Below are 27,106 nucleotides of genomic sequence, written 5' to 3'. Positions count from 1 at the left end.
CTCTAGTTCTTTTAATTGTGATGCTAGGGTGTCAATTTTAGATCTTTCCTGCTTTCTCTTGTGGGCACTTAGTGCTATAAATTTCCCTCTACACACTGCTTTAAATGTGTCCCAGAGATTCTGATATGTTATGTCTTTGTTCTCATTGGTTTCAAAGAACATCTTTATTTCTGCCTTCATTTTGTTATATACCCAGTAGTCATTCATTAGCAGGTTGTTTCGTTTCCATTTATTTGTGTAGTTTTGAATGAGTTTCTTAATCATGAGTTGTAGTTTGATTGCACTGTGGTCTGAGAGACAGTTTGTTGTGATTTCTGTTCTTGTACATTTGCTGAGGAGTGCTTTACTTCCAACTATGTGGTCAATTTTGGAATAAGTGTGATGTGGTGCTGAGAAGAATGTATATTCTGTTGATTTGGAGTGGAGAGTTCTGTAGATGTCTATTAGGTCTGCTTGGTGCAGAGCTGAGTTCAATTTTTGTATATCCTTCTTAACTTTCTGTCTTGTTGATCTGTCTAATGTTGACAGTGGAGTGTTAAAGTCTCCCATTATTATTGTGTGTGAGTCTAAGTCTCTTTGTAGGTCTCTAAGGACTTGCTTTATGAATCTGGGAGCTCTTGTATTGGGTTCATATATGTGTAGTATAGTTAGCTCTTTTTGCTGAATAGATTCCTTTACTATTATGCAATGGCCTTCTTTGTCTCTTTTGATATTTGTTGGTTTAAAGTGTGTTTTTTTCAGAGACTAGGACTGCAGCCCCTGCTTTTTTGTTTGTTTGTTTTCCATTTGCTTGGTAGCTCTTCCTCCATCCCTTTATTTTGAGCCTATGTGTGTCTCTGCATGTAAGATGGGTCTCTTGAATACAGCACTCTGTTGGGTCTTGACTCTTTATCCAATTTGCCAGTCTGTGTCTTTCAACTGGAGCATTTAACCCTTTTACATTTAAGGTTAATATTGTTTTTTGTGAATTTGATACTGTCATTATGTTAGCTCGTTATTTTGCTTGTTAGTTGATGTAGTTTTTTCCTAGCATTGATGTTCTTTACAATTTGGCATGTTTTTGCAGTGGCTGATACCGGTTGCTCCTTTCCATGTTTAGTGTGTCCTTCGGAATCTCTTGTAAGGCAGGCCTGGTGGTGAGAAAATCTCTCAGCATTTGTATGTCTGTAAAGGATTTTATTTCTTCTTCACTTATGAAGCTTAGTTTGGCTGGATATGAAGTTCTTGTTTGAAAATTCTTTCTTTAAGAATGTTGAATATTGGCTCCCACTCTCTTCTGGCTTGTAGAGTTTCTGCCAAGAGATGTGCAGTTAGTCTGATGGGCTTCCCTTTGTCGGTAACCTGACCTTTCTCTCTGGCTGCCCTTAACATTGTTTCCTTCATTTCAACTTTGGTGAATCTGACAATTATGTGTCTTGGAGTTGCTCTTCTTGTGGAGTGTCTTTGTGGCATTCTCTTATTTCCTGAATTTGAATATTGGCCTGCCTCACTAGGTTGGGGAAGTTCTCTTAGATAATATCCTGAAGAGTGTTTTTCAACTTGGTTCCATTCTCCCCATCAGTTTCAGGTACACCAATCAGATGTAGATTTGGTCTTTTCACATAGTCCCATATTTCTTGGAGGCTTTGTTCATTTATTTTTACTCTTTTTTCTCTAAACTTCTCTTCTCGCATCATTTCATTCATTTGATCTGCAATCACTCATACCCTTTCTTCCACTTGATCAAATCGGCTACTGAAGCATGTATCACGTAGTTCTCACGCCGTGTTTTTCAGCTCCATCAGGTCATTTAAGGACTTCTCTACACTGTTTATTCCAGTTAGCCATTAGTCTAATCTTTTTTCAAGGTTTTTAGCTTAATTGCAATGGGTTTGAATATCCTCGTTTCGCTTGGAGAAGTTTGTTATTACCAGTTGTCTGAAGCCTTCTTCTCTCAGCTTGTCAAAGTCATTCCCTGTCCAACTTTGTTCCATTGCTGGTGAGGAGCTGCGTTCCTTTGGAGGAGAAGAGGTGCTCTCATTTTTAGAATGTTCAGCTTTTCTGCTCTGGTTTCTCTCCATCTTTGTGGTTTTATCAACCTTTGGTCTTTTATGATGGTGACATACAGATGGGGTTTTGGTGTGGATGTCCTTTCTGTTTGTTAGTTTACTTTCTAACAGTCAGGACCCTCAGCTGCAGGTCTGTTGGAGTTTGCTGGAGGTCCACTCCAGACCCTGTTTGCCTGGGTATCTCCAGCAGAGGCTGCAGAACAGCAAATATTGCAGAATGGCAGATGTTGCTGCCTGATCCTTCCTCTGGAAGCTTCGTCTCAGAGGGGCACCTGGCCGGATGAGGTGTCAGTCGGCCCCTACTGGGAGGTGCATCCCAGTTAGGCTACTCGGGGATCAGAGACCCACTTGAGGAGGCAGTCTGTCCGTTCTCAGATCTCAAACTCCATACTGGGAGAACCCTACTACTCTCTTCAAAGCTATCAGACTGGGACGTTGAAGTCTGCAGAAGTTTCTGCTGCCTTTTGCTCAGCTATGCCCTGCCCCCAGAGGTGGAGTCTACAGAGGCAGGCAGGCCTCCTTGAGTTGTGGTGGACTCCACCCAGTTTGAGATTCCAGAGGGCTTTGTTTATCTTCTCAACCCTCAGCAATGGTGGATGCCCATCCCCCACCCTTGCTGCCACCTTGCAGTTCGAGCTCAGACTGCTGTGATAGCAGTAAGCAAGGCTCCTTGGGCATGGGACCCTCCTAGCCAGCTGCAGGATATAATCTCCTGGTGTGCCATTTGCTAAGTCTGTTGGAAAAGTGTGGTATTAGGGTGGGAGTGTCCCAATTTTCCAGGTACTGTCTGTCACAGCTTCCCTTTGCTAGAAAAGGGAATTCCCTGACCCCTTGTGCTTCCTGGGTGAGGTGATGCCTCGCTCTGCACCCACTGTCTGACAAGTCCCAGTGAGATGAACCCGGTACCTCAGTTGGAAATGCAGAAATCACCTGTCTCTGCGTCACTCATGCTGGGAGCTGCAGACTGGAGCTGTTCCTGTTTGGCCATCTTGGAACCTCCCCCTTTTGTGTAGATTTGCCAGGTACTCTTTTTCAGCCAGTCCATTGAGACTAGTTTGCTTTACAGCTTCTTATTTTGAAAAAGTATAAATAAAGTACTTGTTCATGAGAAAAAGTTAACTGAGGAGAAATTACATCTACCTTGGGAGTAAGTAAAATATTTCTTGTTTAATTTTGTTAAATGAGATGATTCTTATTAAATAGTTATTTTATAGTTGCACAGAAATAATGAAAAATGATCTCACTGACATTGTGCTTTATTCCTAATGACTGGTTAGATAGTTATTAGGAATAAAGGTAGTGTGTCTGAAATTATTTTTAGATTTACACTTCAGACTCTTAATATATATTAGAAAAATTGTTCCCTTCCTTGAACCACACCATTTATATTTGGTAATATAGTATAAAGATGAGAAAATGATAATAGAAAAGCAGAAAATAAAAGGAATTTAGTTCATTTTGGTGTGATTATTACTGCTGTATAAATTATACTAAAAATATTAAATATATTTTACTTTTAAGATATCAATTTGTTGGTAATATTGCTTAATAGTAGTCCTTTAGAACTCCAATAATAAAACTGTTTTCTAAGCTCTTGTTCTTTCAGATTTAGAATAATTTTTAAAAGCTATATCTTAAAAAATACGTATATTTTGACTATTAGAATATATTTATGTTCTTTTCTTAGTCTATAAAAAGTATAAAACACAATCTTTATCATTTGCAATTCGAGAAAGTATCAATTCATCAGATTTTATTAAAGAGGAAATTTTTTTCCTACAATCTCTACCTTTCTCCTAGTAAAAATTAATTACTCAGGTGGAGTGACACCATTTTTGCAATGAAAATTAGTAGTTGCAGATCATGGTTTTTCATTGATTGCTTTTGATGCCTAAATTCCATTCCCACATAGTATTCTAATGTAGCCTGTTATTAAGGAAGACATCTGATTAAGTTTTCTTTTCTTTTCTTTTATTACTTTTTAAAATTTCAACTTTATTTTAGTTTCAGGGTGTACATGTCCAGTTTTGATACAGGGATATATTGCATGATGCTGAGGTTTGTAATATGATTGGATCTGTCACCCAAGTAGTGAGCATAGCATCCAATAGGTAGTTTTTCAACCCTGGCACCCCTTCTTCCCTCCCAGCTTTTATAGTACCCAGTGTGTACTGTTGTCATGTTTATGGTCATGTATGTCCGATGGTTAGCGCCCATTTAAAAGTGAAAACCTGTGGTATTTGGTTTTCTGTTTCTATGTTAATTTATTTAGGATAATGGCTTCCAGCTCCATCCACGTTGCTGCAAAGAATATGATTTCATTTTTTTTTTTTTTTTTTTGAGACAGAGTCTCACTCTGTCACCCAGGCTGGTGTGAAGAAGTAGCATGACCTCAGCTCACTGCAACTTCTACCTCTTGATTTCAAGTGATTCTCCTGCCTCAGCCTCCTGAGTAGCTGGGATTACAAGCACCCACCACAAAACTAGCTAATTTTTGTATTTTTAGTAAAGACTGGTTTTCACCATGTTGGCCAGGGTGGTCTCGAACTCCTGACCTCAGGTGATCCACCTGCCTTGGCCTCCCAAAGTGTTGGGATTACAGGCATGAACCACCGTGCCTGGCCCAATTTCATTCTTTTTTATGATGGTGTAGTGTCTCATGGTGTGTATGTACCACATTTTCTTTATCCAGTCCACTACTGATGGGCACCTCGGTTGATTCCAGATCTTTGCTATTGTGAATAGTGCTGAAATGGACATATGAGTGTGTGTGTCTTTTTGGTAGAACAATTTCTTTTCCTTTGGATAAATACCTAGTAATGTGACTACTGGGTGGAATGATAGTTCTATTTTTAGTTCTTTAAGGAATCTCTAAACTGCTTTCTACAGTGGTTGAATTAAGTTAATGTCCTAACCAACAGCGTATAAGCATTCCTGTTTCTCTGCAGCCTCACCAACAGTTGTTTTTTGCCCATTTAATAAAAGCCATTCTGACTCATAAGAGATGGTATTTCATTGTTGTTTTTATTGGTATTTATTTGATGATTAGAGATTTTGAGCATTTTTTCATATATTTGTTAGCTGCTTGCATGTCTTGAGAAGTGTCTGTTCATGTCCTTTATTGATTTTTTTTTTTTAATTAGTTGATTCAAGTTCCTTATAGATTCTGGATATTAGATCTTTGTCAGATTCAAAATTTGTGAATATTTTCTACAATTCTGTAGATTTTCTGCTTACCCTGTGATGTGGTTTCATTGTGTCCCCACCCATATCTCACCTTGAATTGTAATAATCCCCACATGTCAAGGGTTGGGGACAGGTGGATTTAATTGAATCATGGGGGCAGTTTCCCCCATACTGTTCTTGTGGTAGTAAATAAGTGTCGCAAAATCTCATGGTTTCATAAAGGACAGTTCACCTGAACAAGCTCTCTCTTGCCTGCCAGCATGTAAGACGTGCCTTTGACTCTCTCTTGCTTTCTGCCATGATTGTGAGGCCTCCCTATCCATGTGAAACTGTTAATCCATTGAACCTCTTTCCTTTATAAATTACCCAGTGTTGGGTATGTCTTTATTAGCAACATGAGAACAAACTAATACACTCTGTTAGTTTCTTTTGCTGTGCAAAAGCTCTATAATTTAATTAGATCTACTTGGTAATTTTTGTTTTTGTTGTGATTGCTTTTGAGTACTTAATCATCAATTATTTGCCAAGGCTGATGTTCAACATGGTGTTTCCTGGGTTTTCTTATAGGATTTTCATAGTTCAAGATTTTACTTTTAAATCTTTAATCCACCTTAATTCTTGTATATGTACAAGTATACAAGAATTGAAAAGTAGGAGTCTGGTTTCATTCTTCTGCATATAGTTAGCCAGTTATTGCAATATCATTTATTGAATAGAGAGTCCTTTCCTTATAGTGTATTTTTGTAGACTTTGTAAAAGATTAGGTAGTTGTAGGTGTGTGGCTTTTTTTGTTTTTTTTTTCTTTTTCTTCTGAGTTCTCTATTCTCTTCCATTAGACTATGTGTCTGTTTTAGTACCAGCACCATGCTATTTTAGTTACTGTAACTTTGTAAGGTAGTTTGCATTTCGGTAATGTAATCCATCCTGCTTTGTTCTTTTTGCTTAGGATTAATTTGGCTATTTGAACTCTTTTTTGTTCCATCTGAATTTTAGAATAGTTTTTCTTAATACTGTGAAAAATGATGTTGCTAATTTTATAGGAACAGTGTTGAATCTGTAGATTGCTTTGGGCAATATGGCCATTTTAAGGATACCGATTTTTCCAGTCCATGAACATGGAATATTTTTTCATTTGTTTGTGTCATCACTGATCTCTTTCAGCAGTTTTTTGTAGTTTTGCTTGTAGAGATCTTTTCCCTCCTTGGTTAGATGTATTTCTAGGTATTTTTTTTTTGTGTGTGTGGCTATTATGAATTTGATTGTTGTTGTTTTTATAATTTGGCTCTCAATTTTTGAACATTATTGATGTGTGGAAATGCCAAATATTTTTGTATATATACTTTGTATCCTGAAACTTTACTGAAGTTGTTTATCAGCTTTAGGTACCTTTTGGCAGAGTATGTAGCGTTTTCTAGGTATAAGATTATGTCAACAGTGAAGAGAGATAATTTGACATCTTTTTCTATTTGTATGCCTTTTATTTATTTCTCTTACCTGATTGCTCTAATTAAGACTTCCAGTACTATGTTGAATAGGAGTTGTGTGAGCAGGCATTCTTGTTTTGTCCTGGGTCTTAGGGTGAATGCCTATAGCTTTGGCCCATTCAGTATAATGTTGGTGAAGGGTTTGTCATAGATGGCTCTTATTATTTTGAAGTATGCTACTTCAATGCCTAGTTTCTTTAGCTTTTTTTTTCTTTTTTTTTTACTGTGAAGTGGTGTTGTATTTTATTGAAAGATTTTTTCATCTATTGAGATTATCATATGGTTTTTGTTTTCAATTCTGTTTATGTGGTGAATCACACTTATTGATTGGTGTATGTTGAACCCACATTGCATCCCCGGAATAAAGCCTATTTGATTGTGTTGAATTAACTGTTTTATGTACTTCTGGGTTTGGTTTGGCGGTATTTTATTGAGGCTTTTTGTACCTATGTTCCTCAGGGATATTAGTCTATAGTTTCCTTTTTTTATTGTGTCTGTGAGATTTTGTTATCAAGACAAGGCTAACTTTATACAATGTGTTAGAGATAAGTTCCTCCTTTTTGATTTTTTGGAATAGTCCCAGTAACTTTTGTACCTTTGTTTCTCTGGTAGAATATACAAAGGGTTTTTATTATTTGGTAGGTGTTTTAAATCACTGACTCAATTTTAGAACTCATTATTGGTCTGTTAAGGGTTTCTTCTTGATTCAGTATTTGTTGGTCATGTGTTTCCAGGAATTTATCCATTTTTTCCTACATTTTCTAGTTTATGTGCATATAGTTGTTAATAATGGTCTCTAAGGATCTTCTGTATTTCTGTGGGACTGGTTATAATGTCGTTTTTGTTGTTTCTGAGTTGCATATTTGGATCTCCTCTCTTTTTGTCTCTGTGAGTCTAGATAATGGTCTATAGACCTCGTTTATTCTTTCAAATAACCAATTTTTATTTTTGTTGATCTTTCATATGAATTTTTGGGTCTCAATTTCATTTAGTTCTATTTGGATTTTAGTTATTTTTTTCTTATGGTACCTTTGGGGTTACTTTGTTGTCATTTTTTCTAGTTTCCAGGTGTGATGTTATATTCTTAATTTGACATCTTTCTGTCTTCTTGATGTAAGCATTTAACACTATAATCTGTCTTCCTAACACTTTTTAAAACACATTCTGGAGATTTTGGTATGTTCTGTCTTTGTTTTCTTTTATTTCAAACAAGTTTTGGATTTCTGCCTTAATTTAATTGTTTGTACAAAGGGCATTCAGAAAAAAGTTATTTAGTTTCTGTGTAATTGTATGATTTTTTACAGATGCTCTTCATATTGATTTCTAATTTTTATTCTACTATGGTTCTAGAATATGCTTGATTGGATTTTGAGTTTTTAAAATTTTATTGAGACTTGCTTTATGGGCCAAAATATTGCCAGTCTTAAAGTATGTACTGTGTGCAGATGAGAAGAATATATATTGTTTGATTTTAGGTGGAATACTCTGTTGATGTCATTAGGTCTAATTGGTCATGTTTTGAATTTAAGTTCAATATTTCTTTGTTAGTTTTCTGCCTTGAAGATCTAACACTGTTAATGGGGTGTTAAAGTACCCCCTATTATTCGGTGTCTGTCTATGTCTTTCTGTGGGTCTGGAAGTACTTGTTTATGAATCTGGATCCTCCCAAACTGGGTACATATATGTTTAAGATAGTTCAGTCTTCTTGTTCAATTGAAACTCATATCATTATGTAATGCTTTTCATTGTCTTTTGTTATTGCCATTGGTTTAAAGTATGTTTTATCTAACACATGAATAATGTTCCCTACTCTTTTTGTTATCCATTTGCATATAGTTCTTCTCTGTTCCTTTACTTTGAGCCTATTGATGTCATTACATGTGAGATGTTCTTTTGAAGGCAGAGAAAGGTTAGGTCTTGTTTTCTTTCCAGCTTGCCACTCTGCCTTTTAAGTAGGGTGTTTAGACCATTTACATTTAAGCTTAATATTAATATGTGAGGTTTTGATCCTGCTGTGGTAGAGTTAGCTGGTTGCTTTGAAATCTTGATAATGTAGTTACATTTTAGGGTCTGTGGGCTATATAATTAAGTGTGTTTCTGTGATAGTGAGTATTTTTCTTTCATTTCTATCTTTAAATCTGTCTTCAGCATAACTGTAAGGCTTGTATAGTGGTAACAAACTCTCTTATTGCTTGCATACCTGGAAAATATTTTTTCTCCTTTGCTTATGCGGCTTAGTTTGGCAGGATATGAAATTGTTGGTTGGGATTTTTTTTCTTTAAGGATACTGGAAATGAACTCCTAATCTCTTCTGGCTTCTAAGATTCAAGCCAAGATGTCAGCTGTTAGCCTAATATGTTTCCCGTTGTAAGTGATATGACCCTTTTTTTAGCTGCGATTAACATTTTTTTCTTGCACATTGACCTTCAAAAGTCTGATGACTATGTGTCTTGGGGATATTTGTCTTATGTACTGTCTTGCAAATATTCTCTGAATTTCTTGAGTTTGCATGCTATCCTCGCTAGAAAATATGTTTTCCAAGTGGCTTACTACTCTTTCCTCTTGTCTCTCAGGAATGCCAATGAATCATATATTTGGTCTCTCTGCATAATCACGTATTTCTTGGAGGCTTTGTTCAGTTTTTAAAATTCTTCTTCTTCTTCTTCTTTTTTTTTTTTTTTTTATCTAACTGGACTGATTCAAAGAACTGGTCTTTGAATACTAAAATTATTTCCTTAGCTTGGTCTGTTCTTTTGTTTTGTTTGGTTTTGTTTTTACTCTATGGTAAACTTTATGTACTTAGGAATTAATACCAACTCATTATTAGCAAAAAATAAACATCTTTACATCAAGAGTAGTTTTTCCTTTAATTAAAAAAGGTGGAATGTGTATAATGGACAAGGGATAATCAAAATTTGCCAAATGAAGCTAGTAAGACAATCCCAACAATTCACAATCATTATTGACTGGTCCATTAATCACAGGACAATACATACAAATGAAACTTACCTGGCTGGGTGTGGTGGCTCAGGCCTGTAATCCCAGCACTTTGGGAGGCCGAGGTGGGCAAATCATGAGGTCAGGAGTTCAAGACCAGCCTAGCCAACATGGCGAAACCCTGTCTCTACCAAAAACACAAAGAATCAGCTGGACGTAGTGGCGGGCGCCTGTAGTCCCAGCTACTTGGGAGGCTGAGGCAGGACAACCGCTCAAACCCAGGAGGTGGACATCACAGTGAGCCGAGATCGCACCACTGCACTCCAGCCTGGCCAACAGAGTGAGATTCCATCTCAAAAAAAAAAAAAAAAAAAGAAATAAAAAAAATTAAACTTACCTACATATTAGAAAAACATCAAAATTCAACCATTAATCCAGCACATTATCAAATGAATAGACCAAATTTCTACCAACAAACTTAAGAAAATATCACTATCTATGAAATTCAAGTACTCCTGCTTAAAGAGCATTTACAGAACTCTCACCTCAAAGTTTCCCTGCAAAACAAGGTGAAAAGCATACTCAAGAGTCTTTAAGAATGAGTCACTGATAAAAACAGTATACTTGTAACTTGTGTAACATTTCATACATTTTTTTCAAGCACTGCACAATAATTAATTTGCATCAGGCTTTACAAATTAGAAAAGCTTCACTTACAGAACTTCTTTCCAGTGGGAGTTTTCACATGACTTTTCAAGTAAATGTTAAAACTGAAAATATTCTTGCAGTTTCTAAACTATTAGAGTTTTAATCCTGTGTACGTTCTTGTATTTACAAGGTCCAGCCAGCTACAGTGTGCATTTTCATATGTCCTTGAGTGGGTATGAGAGAAATGAAACATTCCCATATTCTGGACATTCATAGGGTTTTTCTCAGGAATGAGCTGATGTCTTCAAATGGAACTAACACAACTGAAGGCCTTACCACAAATTTAAATTCAAAAGGCTTTTCTCCATTCTGAGTCCTCCCAAATCTTCAAAAACAGGAAAATCTGAAGGCTTGACCACATTTCCTACATTCTTAAGGTTTCTCTGCAGTGTGAGCTCTTTCATGTTTATGAGGGAATGGGAAAGAGTAAATGTTTTACCACTTCTCTTACATTCAAGGGGCTTTATTTATTTATTTATTTATTTGAGATGGAGTCCCACTCTGTCACCAGGCTGAAGTGCAGTGGCACAATCTCAGCTTACTGCAACCTCCACCTCCTGGGATCAAGCAATTCTCCTGCCCCAGCTTCCAAGTAGCTGGGACTACAAGCATATGCTACCATACCCAGCTAATTTTTGTATTTTCAGTAGAAAGGAGGTTTCACCATGTTGGCCAGGATGGTCCCTATCTCCTGACCTCGTTATTCACATGCACAGGGCTTCCCCCCAAACCCCCGTGGCTTTTTATGTTCTTGAAAAAGAACTAACACAATTGAAATGTGCCACCATGCCCAGCTAATTATTTTCTTTTTCCTTTTTTCTTTTTTTTTTTTCCGATGGAGTCTCGCTCTGTCGCCCAGGCTGGAGTGCAGTGGTGCAATCTTGGCTCACCGCAAGCTCCGCCTCCTGGGTTCAAGCCACTCTCCTGCCTCAGCCTCCCCAGCAGCCAGCGTGAGCCACCACACCCAGCATTATTTTATTTTTTGTAGAGACAGGGTTTCACCATGTTGCCCAGGTTGTTTCACATTGTTTGAATCCAGGCTGGTTATGAACTCCTGGGTTCAAGCAATACACACACCTTGGCCTCCCAAAGTTCTGGGACAGCAGGCTGAGTCACTACACCCAGCCTCTATATCATGACTTCTTTCATGGCGAGTAAGGTGACTGGAACAAATGTAGGCTTTACTGCATCTCTTACATTCATAGGGTTTTTCTCCAGTATGAATTCTTTCATGGAGGTGAAGGGAACTGAGGCGACTGAAGGCTTGGTCACATTGTTTACATTCATAGGGTTTCTCTCCAGTATGAGTACTTCTATGGTTACAAAGGGAACGCAAAGGACTAAAGACTTTGCCACATTGTTTGCATTCATAGGGTCTCTCTCCAGTATGAATGCTTCCATGGTAATGAAGGGAAGTGGAACAGCTGAAGGCTTTATCATATTTGGTACATTTATAGGGTTTTTCTCCAGTGTGAGTCCTTTCATGCATCTTAAAAGAACAAGAAAATCTGAATGTTTTCCCACATTCCTTAGTAGGGTTTCTCTCCAGTGTGAGTTTGTTCATGTATTAGGCAAGAACTGGAAACAGTGAATGCTTTACCACATTGTTTACATTTATAGGGTTTTTCTCCTGTGTGAGTTCTCTGATGTCTTTCAACTGAATTGAGAAAATAAAAAGCTTTCCTACATATTGTACATTTGTAAGCTGGATTTCTACTGTGCATTATCATGTGTCTTCTAACACGTGGAACAGAAATGAAGAATTTCCCACACTGTTCACATTTATATTGCTTCTCTCCATATGGTTTGTATCCTGAGTGAGCTAGGATGTGCCTATTAAGGAGGGAAAGACGTACAAAGACTGTTCCACAAATACTGCATTCACATTGTTTTAATCCAGTAGAAATGTTCTCGTTCAGATCAAAATTTGGAATTTGACTGACAACTTGTCCATACTGACTACCTTCTTTGCTTTCACACAGTCTCTGTACCATATGATTTCTACAGAAGCCAGGTTCCTGCAAGTTTCCTGCATCACTTCTCCGTAGAGATTCTTCTGAGAAGAATCTAGCAAAGCCCATTCCTCTTGGGTAAATTTCACAGCTCTATCCTCAAAAGCCACGGAGTCCATTCCTTGGCTTCCCGGGTGTCTTGGCATCAACTAGGGATGTCCCAATACCTACAGGTCACAGGGTGGCAGAGGCTGCTGCAGAGCCACCTGGGCCTCCCAGAGCCAAGAAGTAGCAGTGGAGACTAACAGGAAGAGCCTACTGTCTGGTCTGTTCTGTTGTTAAGACTTCCAACTATATTTTGAAATTTCTGTAGTGAATTTTTCAATTCCAGAATTTCAGTTGGTTCTTTCTTAATATGGTGATATTGGCTTTCCAGTCTGGATTCAATTTTTGGCTTTCTTTGGATTTCAACGTTCTCTTGAATCTTGTTGAACTTCTTTGTTAACCTGATTCTGAATTTTATGTCTGTCATTTAAGACATTTCAATCTTGTTAGGATCCATCAGGGAGCTAATGCAATCTTTTGCAGGTAAGGAAACACTGAGGCTTTTTGAATTGTTGGCGTTTTTGTGCTGATTCTTTCTCATCTGAGGAGGCTAGTGTGTTTCTTTGTTCCTTTCTTTTTCTTCTTCTTCTCCTCCTCCTCCTCCTCCTCCTCCTTTCTTCTTCTTCTTCTTCCTCTTCCTCTTCTTTTTCTTCCCCTTCTTCTTCTTCTTCTTCTTCTTCTTCTTCTTCTTCTTCTTCTTCTTCTTCTTCTTCTTCTTCTTCCTCTTCTTCTTCTTCCTCTTCTTCCTCTTCTTCTTCCTCTTTTCTTGGAAATTACTGTTGTTTGTATTGGGCTTTTTGTTTTTATATTCTTTTTTTCCCTTGAGATTTTCATTGTGGTGCATGTTGTGTATAGTCAATTGGCTTTATTTCATGGTGCTTTGAGGACAAAGGCTCTGTGTGTGTTGTTTAAGTTGATAGTGTCCTTCATGGGCTTTCACAGGTGTTTTGTGTGAAGGAATTTATTTTTGCATGGTGGTGTAGTTCAGACTGTGATTTAGTAGATGGCCCTTAAGAGTAAGGGTAGGGTCTTAGCTGCATGCTTCTTTTGCATTTCAGTGTGTACACAGCATTGCTCTGGGAAAGGGAGAAAGAGAGCAGGAGATGACTCCTTCACCAAGTCTGTTCCCAGGCCTTGGTGGAGCCCCTTTCAATTACTGGCGCTGTGCTTGTGTTTCTTTAGCCTCAGGGCAGTCTTTGGCGGGCTGTGCTTTTCTCTCCATTAAGAGCAGTTCAAGATGAAAGTCAGATAACCAGGAGGCCCACAATTCCCCAGGGTTCCACTGGTCCTTTGAGCTTGGCAGAGTCAGTGAGTTTTGGGATATGTCTACAGCTGGTCTGATGAAGCAGTAGGTCAAGAGTGAAGGAACACCAGGCAGAGCGGTGGTTCAATGGGTGTGAAACTGGTGTGGAGCACTAACAGCCTGGTATTTTGAGCCCAGTTGACAGCTGTGGGGCTTGCCCAGCTCATGCTCCCCCAATCCAGTGAGTCGCTCCAGCACCTGCCCCAGGAGCAGGCCTACCCTGCTAGGTTTTTCCCCAGACTTCTCTTCCCAGATGGTTGTGCTCTTCCAGGTGTTTGGAGCCATGGGGCTCTCTGGGGAAAAAGTTGTTGCTAGCTAACAGGCATACCCTCCTGCACCAGTCTTTCAAGAGGGAGGGACTCCCGGCTCCCTTGCCAGCACATGAACCCACTCCACATTCTTCTCAGTGTTCAGATAGTGGGGGTTCCTCCCCAATTAGAGATCGCTCAGAACTCTTAGGTGGTGTGCTTGAATTCTCTGGGGGTTGAAACCAGGTCTACAGTTTTATTTTCTGGCCCCTTAGAGGGGAGCACCAGCTGTGCTGGGAATGGTGGGGGTGGGCTCTCTCCTGCTCCCCAGCAGCCAGCAAAATGCTCAGGCAGGGCAGTGAAGGCTGCACTGTGGGTGTCCTCCTGCAGGAGCAGCCAGGCAGGCACTCTTGGGAGGGGCCAACAGACGAAGGGGGCATGGATCAGATCTGTTTCCATCCCACAGGAAAGATAGCTCTGCTCTTTCTGGCCAAGCAGACAGCAGAAGCTGTAGTCCCTTAGAGAAAGATGGAGAATCTCGTGGAATGGGCATCTCTGATCGTGTTTTGCTGCAACTGCACCATGTGCAAAACCTTCTGGATTCCCTGAAGGTTTGAGCTCTGCCTCTGCCTGAACTCCAGACAGTTACCTTTGCCAATTCAAGTGTCTATAGTAGCCAAGGGGTCTCTTGTAGCTAGGATCCTAGAGGTCCACAGTGGGAGGGTGGTGACATAGAGTTCCTTCACTCACCCATTCATTAAGATCATTTCAGGACAGGGAGCTGGTCCTGGAACTTGGCAACTCCATACAGGCCTCCCAGCTTTCTCCCACTTCAATCATGGTGTCTGTATCCCCTCTCTATTGACGTTCAGTGTTTTCTCTCAAAAGATCTATTCAAAGTTTGATTTCTTACTGGATATTTTGGTTCCTTTTGGTGAGAGAGGCATTTCTTAGCTGTGTCAATTCTATCTTAGTGCCCCCTGACAAGTTCTATTTTAATCTTTCACCAAGAACTCAAATGAAAATTAGGTAATGTATCATAAAACAGTTAAATATATTCATGATAAAAATGTACTGTCTGTTAGGAGAGACAAAATGATACACTCAAAACACTAAAAACATTAATTGAAGGTATATTTTAAGATTTTACAGCTACAGTAACTGCCTAGGCAGGAAATTATCACATACAACTTCTTCATTTCTTAAAATATAATGTTTTTAATATGCTCTATATATTTATTTAGTACATACAGATTTTATTTAAGGATACAAACAAAAATGTACCTACCTAGAATTCGAGATTATTTTATTTGCTTGGTTTTACAATAGATAGGTTATCATAGAGTATTGTCATAGAATAGAGAATCAAAAGTGTTCCTATAATGTCTTTCATAATTTAAGAAAATTTATGATAGTGCAATATATGTAGTGTAAAACTTTTATCATAGCAACCTTTAAAGATAATTCTTACATTAGTGATGGGACATTGTATCTTACAATGTGTCCTAATCCATTTTTATATACCTTTAATTGCTCTAAAGTACTGTCTTCAATTGAGACTCATTTATTCACTGAACAAAAGTTTATTGAGCTCTTAAGACATACCAGGCACAGTTTTTGAAGCTGGAATTCTATTAATGAGATAAATGGACTTGATTCTTGTGGGAATAGATTAAAAAATAAAATAAAATAAATTCCCTCCTTCCTTTCATTAGTATTTCTTGAAAGCGTACTAAGTGCCAGACATTCTTTTTAAAATGAGAGAAAAAAGTAAACAAATAACTACACATATGAGATGAATACTGGATAATGATAAGAGCTTTACAGAAAATTAACATTGGATCATATAAAAATATTGATGCCTGATTTTATGTTACTTTATGTCAGGCACTGTTTTAAGTGCTCATTTAATCTTTTAAACTGCTCCAAGTACTATATTAAGGCAATCTCCCATTTATAGATGAGGAAGTAGGGGCACAGAGAGGGATGTCACCTTTCTACAATCACATAGCTATTAAGTAGAAAAGGCAGAATTCAATCTCAAGCCATTTTGTTCCAAGGCCCATGTTTATTATTAAAGTAACGTATGCTTTTCTGACCTTAAATAAAGAATCCTAAAGCCTAGAGACTTAAAAGAGTACCCCATAATTCTGAGGGTTTGTCATAATAATTTTGAGATGCTTATTAGATATCCATTTGGAAATGTGATACGGTTTGGCTCGTGTCTCCACACAAATCTCACCTTGAATTGTAATAATCCCTATGTATTGTGGGAGGGACCTAGTAGGAGGTAACTGAATCACGGGGATAGATTTTCCCTATGCTGTTTTTGTGATACTGAATGGTTTTATAAGGGAGAGTTCCCCTGCACCTGCCCTCTTCCCTGCTGCTATGTAGGATGGCTTTTTGCTCTTTCTTCATCTTCCTCCATGACTGTGAGGCCTCCCCAGCTATGTGGAAATGTGAGTCCATTAAACCTCTTTCCTTTATAAATTCCCCAGTGTTGAGTATGTCTTTATTACCAGCATGAGAACGAACTAATACAAGATATCAAGGAGAACTTGGAAATATGAGCCTGTAGCCCTATTGAGATGTCAGAGATAAAATACAATTTGGGAGTCATGAATAAGTAGAAAGGGTCAACTTTCCTGATCATTTTCATCTAATGATTCTAATTTTGTCTTATGAATGATATAGAATGAATTATTTCTCTCTTTTACTTTCTATATCTTCATATATTTGAAAATACATGGTTAATTATATCTTGCTTTATTCTATTAATCTTGCTGAAACTATCAAAAAATTGTAAGATGGAAAAGATAACAGGATATTGAAGGGGAAGGAGAAACAGTAAAAATTAATGTAACATCAATATATACAGTTTAGAATGGGTGACAGTTTTCTATTAAAGGGAATTCAAGAACAAGACCATATTTGGTTAGAATCATAGAAACTTGTGTGTTATTGCATCCTTAAAAACTGCACACTGATATTAAGAAATATTAAGTATTTTAATATAATTTACATTAATATTATTTTAACTGTGGTAAGAAAAGTGTTATTAAGATCCTATGTTTTAGAAATAATGCTGAGATATTCCTGGATGAGAGAATGTAATATCTGAGACTTGCTTCAAAATAGAGGGGGTAGATACTTGGGGACATAGGTTTATAATATTGTTTATGTTGATAATATATGATATTGATAATTGTTGAAGGGAGGTGAGGGCAAAATAGGGGTTCTTTATATCTACTATTGTATGTACTTGAAGTTTCCCATTGCAATAATTAGAGTATATTACAGATAAAACACTAACAAATAATAAATGAAATAATCCTTGGACTTTACCCAGTATGATCAACCATTAGATGCTTATTTCTACTCCACAAAATCACTATTACACCATCATTTGCTCTATCCTTCACTTTAATAATGAAAAACTCCCTACTTAAAAAAAAATTTACAACTTTTCTGATGCTTAGAAATTTACTTTTTATGTTGTCATAAATGTTGTCTCCCCAGGATTTCTCATATTTATTCTCCTTGTTTTTCAAATAATTTTTAGAGTCATCAAAATAATGTATTTTAATTTAAGAAAAGCTTTAAAATATTCAAAAATTTTGAGCAATGGTGAGGGTCCAACTGAGATGAGTAACCATAAATAAAAGCAATAAAACAGGAACATCTTCATCTTTCTGAAATCAAATCTGTAAATCTCTCTTCATTTGCATGTTTTCTGTCTTCCCTCCTTTTAAATGCCAGACACCTTCCTTCTCTTGTCACAACAGTTTCTTCATTTATGCCCTAGATTTCATTTGCTGCCACCTTTTCTGGGATATATTTTGGATTATCATTCCTTTCCCTGCATTTTCACCTTATTCCTGCTAGTAATTTCTTCTCATTGGGACATAATCTTGCAGCAGTGATACTTACAAAAAAAGAAATCCTTCCATCTCTATATTTTTTTCCACATACTACCTTACTGATATTCAATTTACTCTTCAATCACATTGATCTGGCTTCAGTTTCAATTGTTTATTATAGTGGATTCTTTCAAGGACATTTAATCTGTGCTAGAGTCTTGTGCAGTTAACCTAACACCAGCTCAGATCTCACTCTAATTATTGTATAATTTGCCCTCTGGAAAAATAAACTACTCTAGATAGAATGATCCTAAATTTATCTGTGTGTGTTGATGTCTTTCAGCAGCCAAAACTTACATTGTTGTTATTCATAATCAGACTTATTTACCAGAACTTAAGTACTAATAGTCATTTTAAGAAAATTTTGACAAAGTGCTTAATACTGTAAGTTGAAATTAAAAAGTAACAACATAAGAGGAAAAATAACAAGAAGAGGAAAATGGTTTTCTTCTTCTTTTCAGATGAGTATGACACCCTTATATTATAAGGCATTTCTCTTTATCTAATTACTTTGTTATTAGAGTTACAATTTTTCCAATAGTATCTTTCTTTTATTTTCTCTTAGGATTTGAAGGTGTTATCTCATATATAACAATACTTTTTTTGTACTTTGATATTCAATGTGCAGAAATCTTAAACTGTCTGAACATCAAATACAATGTGATTCAACAGGTATGCTTCATGTATATTTATATCTCCATCAATATGGTAATGCCAGGGACAGCACTTAGAAGACCTACTCCCACTTGGCTGGGTCTTGTCTTTCCAGCATTTGTAACTTTTATTGCAAATGAAATGTCAAACCTGATGCCCTAAGTACAGCACCCAATCTGGGAACCCTATCTCCCTGGCATTTTCATGTTCTCCTTTACAGGTAGCATGATAAATGGCCAAACATCTTTTTGATTGTCCATGCTCCTTTTTCAAAGTCGTCTTATATTTAGTAGAGAATAGGCAAAGAAGATCTCCTAAAGTTATTAGATTGAATCATTTCTTCAGGCAATAAGAAGATTTTATTCTTCATTTCTACTTGGATTTATACTAAATTACGGAGTAGGGGTTGAAAGCAATATATTCCACTTCCTGGACAGCCAAATTTGGTAAAACAAATTGTTGATTCTGATATTTATATCTAATGAGCCTACTGTCTTTGTGATATGAAAAGATTTATACTACATCAGATGAAGTTTCAATGTTAGATTTCAGGACATCAACATTGAATTCTTCTCACTCAAGGCAAGAACAGAACAGTATTTTGCACTTTCAGATCACTTGAATATCTCTCAGTATTAAATATGCTATTTGAAGGTTAAAATATACCAATAGCACTACTTTATGCTCTCTTTTTGCCTAATCATATACATGTTTTTACTTCATATATATTATTCTTGCTGGCACAGAGTACCCCGCACGGTGGCATCTTTTTGAGGCTCAAGGGTAAAGGATTATAGTATGGGATTCCTTCTCAGAAAAATCAGCAACTATTGTCTTCAAATTTATTCTCTTTATCCCTATTCCAAAAACGTTTTCCCTCTTTTGTCATTAAAGGAAATTTTGCTCTACTATCATAAAATCATATACTATATCCTCTATACTGTATGGCACATAGTATAATTTTGTGGTTAGTTTACAAAAAATTTTCTATGATATTCAATGGGAAAATTGGGAAATTTAAAACATTCTCTCTCTCTCTCTTTCACTGGGGTGGACACACAAACGTGCAGGCAAACACGCATGCACATGCACACGCACACACACATGGCTTTTCAAGACTTTAGTTTTGTTCACTAAGGGTCTCAGTAAGTCTAATTTGCACCTCAAAGTGGAACACTGACTTCCTTATTCCTGGCTCAATCAGGTGAATCACAAGAAATAACAAATACCATTGAAACAATGAATTGGAGAGTCGGAAGATAATTAGGACGTAGGCATTACCAGAAGTGAATCCATATTGGCTTGCTATCTCAAAAACATCACTCCCTTTAAACATCTTACCAGAAGTACAGCTTTTAACTTTTCTTATTGCCTCCTCATTCTCGCACTCTAGGTCTTCCTGCAATTTAAGCTTTCTACAGTACGGCTCAGATCATATTTCTCCCCTCCTTAAGATTTTTAGGGATTTCCCATTGCTCACTAAATTAAAGACTTATCTGAATTTTAACATTTGAGATGTTACTAACATCATGCCCCTGACTAGCTTTAATTTTGTCTTTTTCCCACATGTTCTCCGGGCTTCAGCAACTTGTACTTTTCACATTTCGGATAATACTATTCCTTCTGATTAGAATGGGCCCTCTCTCAACCATTGTTAATGCTTATATTAAATCAGTGTCATGCTGAAAACTTTTGACCCCAGTGGATTGGAAACAATATTAATTCTTTCATTCTGTGTTCCATACTGACACTTGTCTTACTCTTCTATATTCTTGTTATCATGTTTTTCGATAAAAAATATCTCCCCAAATTAGATAAATGCCAGTATTAAAAACAAGATGGTATTATGTCTGTTAGTAGTATACATGCACTTTTAAAATAGATTTGGAAACAGAAATATTAATTATTAATATAATTAAGGTATTATTAGATTACAATTGAGAAGCATTTTTGTCCTTTAAGATTGGAAGGATTCTTCCCATTTGTATTCTTTTCTAATTGGGAGTAATATGTTCCTTACATTCTTTAGTAGTTTGTCAGAAAGAATGTGCAGCAGATAATTATTTTTAAAAATTAGAATCAGTGAATACATTCAGAAATTTCTTGTTGTGTATGAATATAAACAGAATTTCAAATGCAACTGAGAAAAATTTGAATAAATAAAAACATAATTTTAAATGTAACTGAGAACATTTTTGAGGATACCTAATCAAATTCTAAGAGATTTTTAATACCATGAATAAATATATTATAAAATCATGATTTTTAGGTAATAATTAAAGCCAACATTTTTTATTATTATACTTTAAGTTCTAGGGTACATGTGCACAACGTGCAGGTTTGTTACATAGGTGTACATGTACCATGTTGGTTTGCTGCACCCATTAACTCGTCATTTACATTAGGAATTTCTCCAAATGCTATTCCTCCCCCTGCCACCCACTCCATGACAGGCGCCCATGTGTGATGTTCCCTGCCCTGTGTCCAAGTGTTCTCATTGTTCAGTTCCCTCCTATGAGTGAGAACATGCAGTGTTTAGTTTTCTGTCCTTGTGATAGTTTGCTCAGAATGATGTTTCCCAGCTTCATCCATGTCCCTTCAAAGGACATGAACTAACCCTTTTTTTATAACTGTATAGTATTCCATGGTATATATGTGCCACATTTTCTTAATCCAGTCTACCATTGATGGACATTTGAATTGATTCCAAGTTTTTGCTATTGTGAATAGTGCTGCGATAAACATATGTGTGAATGTGTCTTTATAGTATCACAATTTATAATGCTTTGGGTATATAACCAGGAATGGGATCACAGGCTCAAATGATATTTCTAGTTCTAGACCCTTGAGAAATAGCCACACTGTCTTCCACAATGGTTGAACTAGTTTATAGTCCCACCAACAGCGTAAAAGTGTTCCTATTTCTCCAAATCCTCCCCAGCATCTGTTGTTTCCTGACTTTTTAATGATCGTCATTCTAACTGGTGTGAGATGGTATCTCATAGTGGTTTTGATTTACACTTGTCTGATGACCAGTGATGATGAGCATTTTCTCATGTGTCTGTTGGCTGCATAAATGTCTTCTTTTGAGAAGTGTCTGTTCATATCCCTTGTCCACTTTTTGATGGGGTTGTTTGTTTTTTTCTTGTAAATTTGTTTAAGTTCTTTGTTGATTGTTGATATCAGCCCTTTGTCAGATGGGTAGATTACAAAATTTTTTTCCCATTCTGTAGGTTGCCTGTTCATTCTGATGGTAGTTTCTTTTGCTGTGCAGAAGCTCTTTAGTTTAATTAGATCCCATTTGTCAATTTTGGCTTTTGTTGCCATTGCTTTTTGTGTTTTAGACATGAAGTCCTTACCCATGCCTATGTCCTGAATGGTATTACCTAGGTTTTCTTCTAGGGTTTTTACAGTTTGAGTCTAATATTTAAGTCTTTAATCCATCTTGAATTAACTTTTTTATAAGGTGTAAGGAAGGGATCAAGTTTTAGCTTTCTACATCTGGCTAGTCGGTTTTCCCAGCACCGTTTATTAAATAGGGAATCCTTTCCCCATTTCTTGTTTTTGTCAGGTTTGTCAAAGATGGTTTTTCTGAGGCCTCTGTTCTGTTCGATTGGTCTATCTCTCTGTTTTGGTGCCAGTACTATGCTGTTTAGTTTACTGTAGCCGTGTAGTATAGTTTGAAGTCAGGTAGCATGGTACCTTCAGTTTTGTTCCTTTTGCTTAGGATTGTCTTGGCAACGAGGGCTTTTTTTTGGTTGATATGAACTTTAAAGTAGTTTTTTTCCAATTCTTTGCAGAAAGCCATTGGTAGTGGATAAAGAAAATTTGGTAACTATACACAATGGAGTTATAGTCAACCATAAAAAGAATGAAATCCTGTCATTTGCAACAACATGGATGAAACTGGAGTTCATCATTTTAAGCAAAATGAGCCAGCACAAAAAAGACAAACTTCACATGTTCTCATTTATTTGTGGAAGCTAAAAATTAAAATAAACTCATGAAGCTAGAGAGTAGAAGGATGGTCTGGTAAGGGTAGCTGGGGGAGGTGTGGAAGAAATGGTGATGGTTAATGGGTACAAAAATAGAAATAATTATTAGGACTTAGTGTTTGCTAACATAACAGAATGACTTTAGTCAAAAATAATTTAATCATACATTTTAAAACTACTAAGAGAGTTTAACTGGATTGTTTGTAACACAAAAGATGAAGGCTTCAGGTCATGGATACCCCTGATGTGATTACTATTTAGTGCATGCCTCTATCAAGATATTTCATGTATCTCATATATATACACCTGCTATGTACCCACAAAAATAAAAATTAAATCAAAAATTTAAAAAAAAAGTCATTGGTAGCTTGATGGGGATGACATTGAATCTGTAAATTACCTTGGGCAGTATGGCCATTTTCATGATATTGATTCTTCCTATCCATGAGCATGGTATGTTCTTCCATTTGCTTGTGTCCTCTTTTATTTCACTGAGCAGTGGTTTGTAGTTCTCTTTGAAGATGTCCTTCATATCCCTTGTAAGTTGTATTCCTAGGTATTTTATTCTCTTTGAAGCAATTGGAATTAGGAATTCACTCATGATTTGACTCTCTGTCTGTTATTGGTTTACAGGAATGCTTGTGATTTTTGCACATTGATTTTGTATCCTGAGGCTTTGCTGAAGTTGCTTATCAGCTTAAGGAGATTTTTGGGCTGAGACAATGCAGTTTTCTAAACACACAATCATGTTATCTGCAAACAGGGACAATCTGACTTCCTCTTTTCCTAATTGAATACCCTTTATTTCTTTCTCCTGCGTGATTGCCCTGGCCAGAACTCCCAACACCATGTTGAATAGGAGTGGTGAGAGAGGGCATCCCTGTCTTGTGCCAATTTTCAAAGGGAATGCTTCCAGTTTTTGCCCATTCGGTATGATGTTGGCTGTGGGTTTGTCATAAATAAATCTTATTATTTTGAGATATGTTCCATCAATACCTAGTTTATTGAGAGTTTTTAGCATGAAGAACTGTTGAATTTTATTGAAGGCCTTTTCTGCATCTATTGAGATAGTCATGTGTTCTTTGTTATTGGTTCTGTTTATGCGATGGATTACATTTATTGGTTTGCATATTTTGAACCAGTCTTGCACCCCAGGGATGAAGCCAACCTGACTGTGCTGGTAAGCTTTTTGATGTGCTGCTGGATTTGGTTTTCCAGTATTTTCCTGAGTATTTTCACATCAATGTTCATTAGGGATATTGGTCTAAAATTCTCTTTGGAGAATTAGGACTTTTTTTTGGTTGGTAGGCTATTAATTATTGCCTCAGTTTCAGAACCTGTTATTGGTCTATTCAGAGATTCAACTTCTTCCTGGTTTAGTCATGGGAAGGTGTATATGTCCAGGAATTTATCCATTTCTTTTAGATTTTGTAGTTTGTTTGCATAGAGGTGTTTATAGTATTCTGATGGTAGTTTGCATTTCTGTGGGGTCGTTGGTGATATCCCCTTTGTCATTTTTAATTACATCTATTTGATTCTTCTCTCTTTTCTTCTTTATTAGTCTTGCTAGTGTTCTATCAATTTTTTTTATCTTTTCAAAAAACCACCTCCTGGATTCACTGATTTTTTGAAGGATTTTTGTTTCTCTATCTCCTTCAGTTCTACTCTGTTCTTAGTTATTTCTTGCCTTCTGCTAGCTTTTGAATGTGTTTGTTCTTGCTTCTCTAGTTCTTTTAATTGTGATGTTAGGGTGTCAATTTTAGATCTTTCCTGCTTTCTCTTATGGGCACTTAGTGCTATAAATTTCCCTCTACACACTGCTTTAAATGTGTCCCAGAGATTCTGATACATTGTGTCTTTGTTCTCATTGATTTCAAAGAACATCTTTATTTCTGCCTTCATTTCATTATGTACCCAGTAGTCATTCAGGAGCAGGTTGTTCCATTTCCAATATTTGTGTGGTTTTGATTGTGTTTCTTAGTCCTGAGTTGTAGTTTGATTGCACTGTGGTCTGAGAGACAGTTTGTTGTGATTTCTGTTCTTGTACATTTGCTGAGGAGTGCTTTACTTCCAATTATGTGGTCAATTTTGGAATAAGTGTGATGTGGTGCTAAGAAGAATGTATATTCTGTTGATTTGGAGTGGAGAGTTCTGTAGATGTCTATTAGGTCTGCTTGGTGCAGAGCTGAGTCCAAGTCCTGGATGTCCTTGTTAACCTTCTGTCTTGTTGATCTGTCTCATATTGACAGTGGGGTATTAAAGTCTCCCATTATTATTGTGTGGGAGTCTAAGTCTCTTTGTAGGTCTCTAAGGACTTGCTTTATGAATCTGGGTGCCTCTGTATTGGGTGCATATATATTTAGGATAGTTAGCTCTTCCTGTTGAATTCATCCGTTTACCGTTATGTAATGGCCTTCTTTATCTCTTTTGATCTTTGTTGTTTTGAAGTGTGTTTTATCAGACTAGGATTGCAACCCTTGCTTTTTATTTATTTTTATTATTTTGCTTTCCATTTGCTTGGTAGATCTTCCTCCATCCCTTTGTTTTGAACCTATATGTGTCTCTGCACATGAGATGAGTCTCCTGAATACAGCACACTGATGAGTCTTGACTCTTTATCCAATTTGCCAGTCTGTGTCTTTTAATTGGGGCATTTAGCCCATTTACATTTAAGGCTAATTTTGTTATGTGTAAATTTGATCCTGTCATTATGATGTTAGCTGTTTATTTTGCTCGTTAGTTGATGCAGTTTCTTCCAGACATCGATAGTTTTTACCATTTGGCATGATTTTGCAGTGGCTGGTACCAGTTTTCCTTTCTATGTTTAGTGCTCCCTTCAGGAGCTCTCATAAGGCTGGCCTGGTGGTGACAAAATGTCTCAGCATTTGCTTGTCTGTAAATGATTTTATTTCTCCTTCACTTATGAAGCTTAGTTTTTCTGGATATGAAATTCTGGGTTGAAAATTCTTTTCTTTAAGAATGTTGAATATTGGTCCCTACTTTGTTTACCTACTTTTCTGGCTTGTAGGATTTCTGCCGAGAGATCCACTGTTAGTCTGATGGGCTTCCCTTTGTGGGTAACCCGACCTTTCTCTGTGGCTGCCCTTAACATTTTTTCCTTCATTTCAACCTTGGCGAATCTGATAGTTATGTGTCTTGGAGTTGCTCTTCTCGAGGAGTATCTTTTTGGTGTTCTGTGTATTTCCTGAATTTTTATGTTGGCCGGCCTTGCTAGGTTGGGAGAGTTTTCCTGGATAATATCCTGAAGAGTGTTTTCCAACTTGATTCCATTCTCCCCGTCACTTTCAGGTATACCAATCACAGACTTGGCCTTTTCACATTATCTCATATTTCTTGGAGGCTTTGTTCATTTCTTTTTACTCTTTTTTCTCTAAACTTCTCCTCTTGCTTTATTTCATTAATTTGATCTTCAATCACTGATACCCTTTCTTCCACTTGATTGAATCGGCTATTGAAGCTTGTGGATGCCTCACGTAGTTCTCGCGCCATGGTTTTCAGCTCTATCAGGTCATTTAAGGACTTCTCTACATGGCTTAGTCTAGTTATCCATTCATCTAATCTATTTTCAATGTTTTTAGCTTCTTTGCAATGGGTTCGAACACCCACCTTTAGCTTGGAGAAGTTTGTTATTACCGACCTTCTGAAGCCTGCTTCTGTCAGCTCGTTGAAGCCATTCTCCCTCCAGCTGTGTTCCATTGCTGGCGAGGAGCTGCGATCCTTTGGAGGAGTAGAGGCACTCTGGTTTTTAGAATTTTCAGCTTTTCTGCTCTGGTTTCTCCCCATCTTTGTGGTTTTATCTACCTTTGGTCTTTGATGCTAGTGATCTACAGATGGGGTTTTAGTTCAGATGTCCTTTTTGTTGATGTTGATGATATTCCTTTCTGTTTGTTAGTTTTTCTTCTAAGAGTCAGGTCCCTCAGCTGCAGGTCTGTTGGAGTTTGCTGGAGGTCCACTCTAGAACCTGTTTGCCTGGGTATCACCAGTAGAGGTTGCAGAACAGCAAATATTGCAGAACAGCAAATATTGCTGCCTGATTCATTCTCTGGAAGCTTTGTCTCAGAGGGGCATCCACCTGTATGAGGTGTCAGTTGGCCCCTACTGGGAGATGTCTCCCAGTTAGGCTACACGTGGGTCAGGGACCCACTTGAGTTGTTAGTCTGTCTGTTCTCAGAGCTCAAACACCATGCTGGGGGAACTGCTGCTCTCTTCAGAGCTGTCAGACAGGGATGTTTAAATCTGCGAAAGTTTCTGCTGCCATTCCTTCAACCATGCCCTGCCCCCATAGGCGGGGTCTATAGAGGCAGCATGCCTTGCAGAGCTGTGCTGGGTTCTCTCCAGGTCGAGCTTCCCCAGCTGCTTTGTTTACCTACTCAAGCCTCAGCAATGGCAGACACGCCCCCCCCCCCCCCGCAGACTGCAGTGAGCAAGGTTCCATGGGAATGAGACCCACTGAACCAGGCATAGGATATAATCTCCTGGTGTGCAGTTTCCAGTTGGAAAACCACAGTATTTGGATGAGATTGTCCCGATTTTCCAGGTACA

General features: G+C 37.3%; 1 protein-coding gene and 1 pseudogene across 1 annotated transcript in view; one reads left to right on the top strand and one right to left on the bottom strand.

Moving 5' to 3' along the window:
* The window catches only part of CCSER1 (coiled-coil serine rich protein 1), a 1,408,588-nt gene that overhangs the window by 974,982 nt on the left and 406,500 nt on the right, over window positions 1-27,106 (top strand). The window lies entirely within an intron of this gene.
* LOC112624707 lies at window positions 11,424-12,494 on the bottom strand (annotated as a pseudogene).

This window comes from Theropithecus gelada, chromosome 5 (genome assembly GCF_003255815.1).
Source record: "Theropithecus gelada isolate Dixy chromosome 5, Tgel_1.0, whole genome shotgun sequence".
In the NCBI taxonomy this organism is placed as follows: Eukaryota; Metazoa; Chordata; class Mammalia; order Primates; family Cercopithecidae; genus Theropithecus; species Theropithecus gelada.
The sequence above is the reverse complement of the archived record's forward strand: the minus strand, read 5'-3'. Positions and strand labels throughout refer to the sequence as shown.